Source organism: Mycteria americana, chromosome 13 (genome assembly GCF_035582795.1).
Source record: "Mycteria americana isolate JAX WOST 10 ecotype Jacksonville Zoo and Gardens chromosome 13, USCA_MyAme_1.0, whole genome shotgun sequence".
In the NCBI taxonomy this organism is placed as follows: domain Eukaryota; kingdom Metazoa; phylum Chordata; class Aves; order Ciconiiformes; family Ciconiidae; genus Mycteria; species Mycteria americana.
In genome coordinates, this window is record NC_134377.1 from 12,434,391 (window position 1) to 12,442,229 (window position 7,839).

Genomic DNA, 7,839 nt, shown 5'->3' on the forward strand with positions numbered 1-7,839 from the left:
GCAAACTCACCCTGCCAGGTGTAATTGATTCAAGGAGGGTGTTAACAAGTTACCTTTGTTCCAGCAAGTTCCAGGCATGATCAGGTAACATCCACACCACCAGCATAAAACTGACACTGGCTCTGCATCGCCTTCCAGCAAGGCTGACAAGAGAGGCCGTCACACGCCAACGTCCAGCCTGGACCGTGTGTGTACCACCGGGTAATCCAGTGTAAACCACTGGGGACTCGCAGCCTTCACAAAACCAGCTCCTTGCAACATCAGGCCAAAGAGATCACACGGGCTCGGCAGTAAACACTTATGCAGAGCTGCAAAGTGCTTCTGCTATATGAGCCAGGTGCTGCCACCGATAAACCATGTGCTAACCAGTGTTTCTGCAGCACTGGGAGGTACGTGTTCGAGAAGTTTGCAGAGGCCAAAAACCGAGCTATTTACGAAGTGATCAAGTAGCACACAGCTGAGACCTAGTCCTATAAAAATGTAGCCATTGGAGTCATTTTATAAGGTTTTAAAATATTTTCAGAAGAAAGCCAACTTTCCATTGTTTGCCACAGCTTGTTAGAAGCCCACGCATCCTGCAGCATAGACGAAAGACACCCTCCACCCTCTCCAGCCAGCACTGCACAGCTGGAGGTACAGGCAGATTTTCAGAAAGCTCAGCTTTGCCTGCCATCCTACTCACCTATTCAGTCTCCCACCGCATCCCACTGAAACCCAGGCCCAGGGTTCAGTCCTTCACCATAGTGTGCCACAATAATCAGGCCCCAGCTCTTTACACAACCACCTAAGCCTCCAGACCTTTCAATTACACACTCCTCGAGGAGGATGGAACCTGCCCACCCAGGAGACAGCGAGTCCTCAGGGACTGATCACGGATGATGGGATGATCCGCACTAGGAACCTTCCCAAATCCTGTCATCATCCACCCACAGGCTGACACATTTCTTTCCTTCTGCCTTCTTTAACCTACAGACACAGAAGAGTGCAGTACAAACCACTCTCTTGCCCTAACATGCACAGGACAAACCTTAACCATGTGGCTTAGGAAGCCGATGAGAAGCATTCAGGTACCAGCACAGAGCACCAGCCCAGAGCCTGCAGAAAACAGGGTTTAGAAGACATAAAGGTCCCAAAAACTGCATGACAGATGGCCACGCCACTGGAGCATTTCTTCAATTTACAGCCAGTTCCCTGCATGGGCAGGGAGAAGCACGTCCAGACCGCTCACCCGGACGGTAAGGGTTAACTGCCCACGTATTTGGGCCGAAACTGCATTTCTGGGCACCGCCACTCTGTCCAGTGGTACGTCAGGGAAACAATGCTAAATAAAGATTACACCAAGTGGTATTATGTAAATAATTCTCTTCCACAATGAAAGGATAAACCTAGACTGCTTGGTTAGTTATTAACCCGGGAGCCAGCGCCGCAGAGAGGAAATCCTGCCGGCTCTCCCTCCCTCGACACACGCATGGCCGGGAGAGCCGCAGCCGGGGCTGCGGCTACCAAAGACAATACCCGCACCATGCCCTGCCTCCCCGGGTGCTGGCACTCTCCCTCGGACCACTTCCCACAGGAGGAAACCATTTGGGCCACGCCACATTGTCTCCTCCCTGGGCAGCCCCGCTCCTCCTGGCCCCAGCTGAAGCTGGACTCGGCCCCCTTCCTCCTCCTCCTCCCACCACCGGTCCAGGACAAGGAGGGCTCCCTGCCCTTTGATGGGAACACGCTCCTGACCACATTCCTCCTCTTGAAGACCTTCCCTTCCCCTCGCAGGCTGAGCCCGCTGGAGTCTGCCTTCGCCTGCACATCTCCTCCCGCCCAGAATAACTTACTCGACCTTTCTGCCTCCACCTCCCCCCGCAACCTTCCTCCCGGCTTGGCCTCACGTCCGAATGCTTTATGTTTGTCATACGATTTTAAATCTGTCAGCAATTCATCCATCTGCCGCCTCCTGGGTTTTTAACGCCGCAAACCGTTCTGGGATACAGCCTTGCATAAAGCTCTTGGTGGAAAATTAAGCTGTACCTCGTTCAGAAACCGAACCGCCTTTGAGATCATTTCTTTCCAAGGTGCTGGGCTGTTTCAAAGACTGGCTTCTTCCCTACAGCTAGCAGAAAAGCCATGATGCTATCTGGTCTAAAATAAACATTATGGGAGCGGCGATAAGGGGAAATATTTCAGCTGACTAAGAGTAATGCGAGTTCAAATCCAAGCGTAAGCTGATATTGCTTGTAATTTGTTCCCAAGCCAAAAACACAGACTGGGAGTGAAAAAATGGAAGGCATTAAACAACAAGCAGCGTACTCAGCGACTCTGGAAAACTTCAGCATTTCCATTTATGTTATTATTTTTTTAAATAACCTTCAGTTTCACGGATCATAAAGTTAATTTGGAGTTAACTTCCCTTCTCTGTAACTAGACAAAGCTGCTATCCTTTACATTCGTTAATGTTTGTTCAGTGCTCCGCAGCTATAAAGCGCTTGAGAGCACTAACCATTATCAGCATCCTCCGTGCCACCCAGCAGGCACACAGGCACATAACCATGCCGATTGCTTTGCTCTCCCTGCGTCCCCCCCGTGCCCCAGCTCTCCTCCAGCCGAAGCACTGTGGTAGCAATCACAGCCACGGCCACGTAGCTCTGTCTTTACTGCCTTTCCTCCAGCGCCAGCACCGGTCATCTCTCCCCTGCAGGCAGGGCTCCTCTCCGGACATCTCCAAGTCAAATTCGGACCAGCAGCCCAGCACACGCTGTTAGCAGCGGGGTCCGCAGCAATCAGCGCCTCTTCTTGCCTGCCCAACCACAACCACGTCCCATCTCTGGTCTTCCCACCATGAAGATGGCAGGGGTAGCAGCACCGCAGGAGCACTGTCTGCTCACCAGAAACACCCCCTCCTCAGGCACTCTCCTCGCCTTTTATAAGGGACAGCCCACACCCCAGAGAGCCTCCAGTTGCCAGAGGCAGGTTGGCAGGAAAGAAGAACCGGTGGCCTCAAGAAGGGAAGTGACAAGTGGGGTGGGCAGCAGGACTGGGGGTGCAACCCAGATTTCTCAATTCCCAGTACAGTCCCACTGCTGCCTCGTGTGCGGGTCAGGGTTCACTTCCCAAAACTGCCAAATCACTCATTTCCTTCTGCTCTTCTGTCCTCCTCCCCTTCCTACCAGATCCCTCCCTCACTCTGACCATGCTCTTGCGGGCATTTTCATGCCCTTTGCTCTGGAGCTCCAGCTCCCCTCTTCAATCCTTTTTTAGGAAGCATCTCTGCTCTAGCCACGTTCATTAAGTGATGCGCATCTCCATTTTCTGCTGTGATGCAAAGATCTATCCCTTCGACATTACAGGGCAAATCTGAGACCCTGACACCTGTGTGCCAGCACAAGCCCAGCCATAAATAGCAATTCTCCACCACTTCCCTATGTCAATACACAGCAAGGGCCCTTCAAAGCCATGTAAAAGCCTATGCCACAGCATCCTAGATGAGAATCCATGACCTCACGATGCCCAAATCCTTAAGCAGCTGCAAAAGCCTCAGTCACTAATCACGGAGGCGACTGGGTGCTGCTACACACCTCATTTCTAGCGCCATTAGAGCTGACCCTGCTCTCCGCTGAAATCTCTCAGTGAAGACTAAAGCGAGCCACAGTTCGCACAAACGCAGCTGCACAAAGAAAACGGGCCTTTTAAGAACACATTGGCCTGGATTTCCATCCTCAAGTACCCCTGCATTGAGAACCCCCTGCATTTGGGGGATCGCTGCTCACAGGCACAAAACCCAGGAGGGAGCCAGCACCTTGCCATTGGGGGCAACGAGCCCTCACACTGAACGGGCAAAGCACTCATGGGGAAAGGGATTCCTCTTCACCAGCTCTCCAGTAGACTCGCTCCAACACATTGAACTTCACATAACACACCCCCGCCGCCCCCCCCCCCCGGCCTCAGTTTTCAGACATGTCTAGTGATCTGGTCAGAATGAGACATCAGGTCAGGGATGGGTAGTACTGCACCCCAAACACAGGCCCTCTCAAACCCATGCCCCTTCATGACTGCTCAGATCAGCCACCCAAAACCCACTTCTGAAAATTTACCGATTTAATCCTCCTTTCCTACCTACTCATCTAGAAACTGGGGAGATCGTAACTTTCCTCCTCTGCAAAGAGCTGTGAAGATGACAATATCTCAAACATGTAAATTATGGTTGATTTCAAGCAGGTTTCTCCCATGATGACCTGACCACAAACAGGACTGTATTTCAGCAGAGGCCACTAACAACCAGAACCAGCAGTGGGAGGAACACCAGGAACCATCAAGCCATCAAATACTTTACAGCCATGTCAGGAAAGATGAAGACGTCTCCTATGACCCAATTCCAGCCAGCGCAGTCCAGAGCTGCCGTGGAGATGAGACGGGTAGCTCTCAACACGTGTAACTATCAGCGCAGCTGCATGCACGCCTTCATCGCCAATCATAACAAAACTGCCTTTACCAGACTGGATCTCCTAATTACAAGATGTGAACACAGTCTGAACCAAACCCTCTTTGGATTTAGCGCAGGATTGCTCCAGGGACTGGTACAACCTCCACTCGAGGCAACTTGGCTCAAATCCAGCCACAGCCATTAGCAAGTGAAAGGTATTGCCAAGCAGCAGCTGTTTGGTGGCTTACTTGAAACAAGTTTATGGTTTCAGTCCAGATCCCGTTGCGAAAAAATGCCAGTCACCTCCCTGGCGCTCTAAAGGTGTGAAGCCAGAAGCATCCACCCACTTCTCCAGCGCTGGAAATGCTGGCGTGGGAGGCGTTCTCATACGGGCCCGGTACCAGCTCTGCAGAGCCGGCCCTGACCTCTGCAGGGTTTTCAGAACCAGGTATGTTTTGCAACTTGGCAGAAACACACAGCTAAATAACAGAAACCGCCACCCACATGAAGCCAGAAGAACAAAGTACCAGTGTTTTCCTGCCCCAGACATGTGCGTGCCCCATCTCCTCTCTCGCACCAAAAATAGCTTCTACTTTTTCCCTTCTGGCAACAACAAACTGGGGTTTGAGTGCATTTGCTTTCAATAAACTAAACGCGTTTTGCAAGAGTCTCTCTCATACTGAAACTTACTCAATTGAAGTTATAAAATATTATCACACACAGAACTTCCCTTCCCTCCCATGGCATCTTGGGACTGAGCCCCCAAACACTTTGCAAGCCTTGCTTACCGTATTCCCCACCCAAGGCATGGCTTCTGTGCAGAGCCAGGCAGACACAGGCACACGAGAGGCTCCGCTAAGTCCCAAAGTCACCCAACGAGTCAGCAGTGAAATTCAGAGAATTAAGTTCAACTTCACTAAAGCCCTCCAGGAGTTCTGTCACCGCTTTCAGAAGAGATGGAAATACTCACCCAGTTGTCCCGACTCACATTCCTTCCCTTTATGAATTACTAGTAGTACTAAACCCTTATCTGTAAAACACACGGCAAACTAGAACTCAACCTTGCTGATAAAAACCCTACACTAAATGGAAAAACTCTCACCCCACATGGCCAAGGAATACCAGCGGAACAACATCACATCCACCGAAGTCAGATTAAAAATACTGGATTCAGCAAAACCCTGCTGTTTTCAGGCATTCAGAGCACCAACCTTTGCTTCGTGCAAATACTGAAGGAGAGACTGCAGAAAGAGTTCAAACCATAAACGCCTGTGAACCGAAAGGGTGGCGTTAGGAAATACCCACTGCACAGATCACCTCCAGCAGCACCGTCCTCTCGGGCAAATTCTTGAGCTGACCCAAAACACAAAGTTCACGGAGCAGACCCAGCCGCCGGCACAGGCAGAAGCGCCCGCAGGCATGCTGCGCTGCACAGGCAGGGACATCCACCGGGTTCAAAGCGGTGGAAAGAGGGATGGGTTTATTGGGTCAACACAGCCCCTTGCCCCAGGCAGCGTGAGCCCCAGGAGGGCCAGAGCCGTGTAGGTTTTGCTGCTTCAGTGGCTTTGGCAGCAGCCCACATGGCAGGCAGCTGTCTGCACCCACTGCAGCCTGCTCTTTGTGCATTGTCAGGGCAAGGGAGCAGGAGGAAGGGACGAGGGAGAAGAGGGAACAGGAAATTATAAGAATCGACAGAAAAAAGCAATCGCTCCAGAGACTGCAGCTGGGCTTTAGAGAAACGTACACTTGTTGCCTGCAGACACCGGCCCTGTTTACCCACCATAAATATTTACACATCAGCCACCAAACGCCACATCGCCAGATAAGTGAGCTCTGTAGTTCTCGTCGCCGCTGGCCGTGCCCAGGACCCCAGCCCTCTCTCCAACACACAAATGACACATTTCTGGGGCACCAGGGAGAGCCTCGGCCAGGGCTGGATTTCCCACTCGGCGCTGACTGACGCCTCGGATGCAGATTTATTTCTCCGGGCTCTCGTGTCAGCACGAAACCACCGGCTTCAGATATGTATGTGGGGCAAGAGCCGAAAAATGAAGCAGAATTAAAAAATAAAGCAGAATTGAAAGAAGAAGGGGGGGGGAGGAGGGGAGTAAAAAGAGGCCCTTGGGGTGCCCCCACCCCACAGACGGCTGTCCCCGCTACGCAAAGCGCGGGGCTCCCCCCAAGCACCCCCAAACCCCGCAGCTCCCTGGCAGCGCTTTCCCTTGAGGGTAAAGCAAGGAAAACCGACCAAAAAAAAAAAAAAAAAGTTTCTCCCCAGCGAGCAGCTCCCGCGGCACATTTTCATTTTTACGTAACGGCGGCCGCCCGCAGCTCTACCTGGCGGGGAGCGGCCCCGCACGGCCCGGCCCGGCCCCCGCCCCGAGCGGGCCGGTCGCAGCCTGACAGCGGGGGGTCCCCGCGGCCCCGGGCCCGCTCCGGGCAGCGCCACGCCCGGGGCAGCCCCCGCCTTACCTAATCCCGCCGGCAGCTGCCGCCCCCCATCGCCGCCGCCGCCGCCGCTCCCTCCTCGCCTCGCCTCTCCTCTCCTCTCCTCTCCTCTCCTCGCCTCGCCTCCCGCCTCAGCGGCCGGCGGGGCAGCGCTCGGCGCGGGGGCCCAGCCCCGCCATCTGCGCCGTGTTTATAAATCCAGAGCCATGGGGCTGCTCCCCCGCAAGCCTCGCCGTTCGTCCGTCCGTCCGTCAGGCGGTTCGGCGGTGGGTCGGTGGGTCCGTCCGTCCGTCCGTCCGTCCGTCCGCCCGCCCGCGGGGCCGGGCCGGGCCGCCCCTCCGCCGCAGCACTGGCCCAGCAGCGCCCTGCCCTGCCCTGCCCTGCCCTGCCTCGGCGCGGCGCGGCGGGAGGCGGCGGCAGGCGGCGGCGGTCCCTCAGGCCGCCCCACAGCCGCCCCGGCGGCCGGGCGGGGCGGGGCGGGGCGGGGCCGCGCCGCCCGCGCGCCTTAAAGGGGCCGCGCCCGCCGCCTGCAGCGCCGAGCACCCGGCGGGCGGGCAAGGAGGGGGCGGGCGCAGGGATGGATGGATGGATGGATGGATGGATGGATGGATGGATGGATGGATGGATGGATGGATGGATGGATGGATCCATCCCGGCAGGTCTCCGCTGCCCCCCGCAGAGGTGTCGGGCATCGCGGACACCGGCTGTATCCTTGTCACCAGCTGCACCACTGCCACCAGTTATATCGGTGCCACTGGCTGTACTGGTGCCACTGGTTATATGGGTGCCACTGGCCGTACTGGTGCCACCAGCTATGTCGGTGTTCCCAGCTTTACTGGTGCCCCAGGCTGTATTAATGCCGCTGGCTGTAATTAATAATAGTTTTGGTGAAAATCTGGGATTCTCGGCCACGCCACGGGCTGGCCCAGCAAAAGCCACCCCGGTGCTTTTTCAGACACCAGGGCTTTGGGGAGGGT

The 7,839-nt window shown here is 54.9% G+C and overlaps 1 protein-coding gene across 7 annotated transcripts in view; it reads right to left on the reverse strand.

The window, feature by feature from the left end:
- NCOR2 (nuclear receptor corepressor 2) overlaps positions 1-7,274 on the reverse strand; it is a 258,591-nt gene extending 251,317 nt beyond the window's left edge. For 6 of the 7 annotated variants that reach the window (XM_075515988.1, XM_075515987.1, XM_075515985.1 and 3 more), the window contains exon 1: positions 6,887-7,274. The gene's annotated coding sequence lies outside the window, so the exon portion shown is untranslated. The remainder of the gene's footprint in view (positions 1-6,886) is intronic. The other variant, XM_075515989.1, reaches the window with a different exon arrangement.
- Positions 7,275-7,839: the final 565 nt, after the last annotated feature.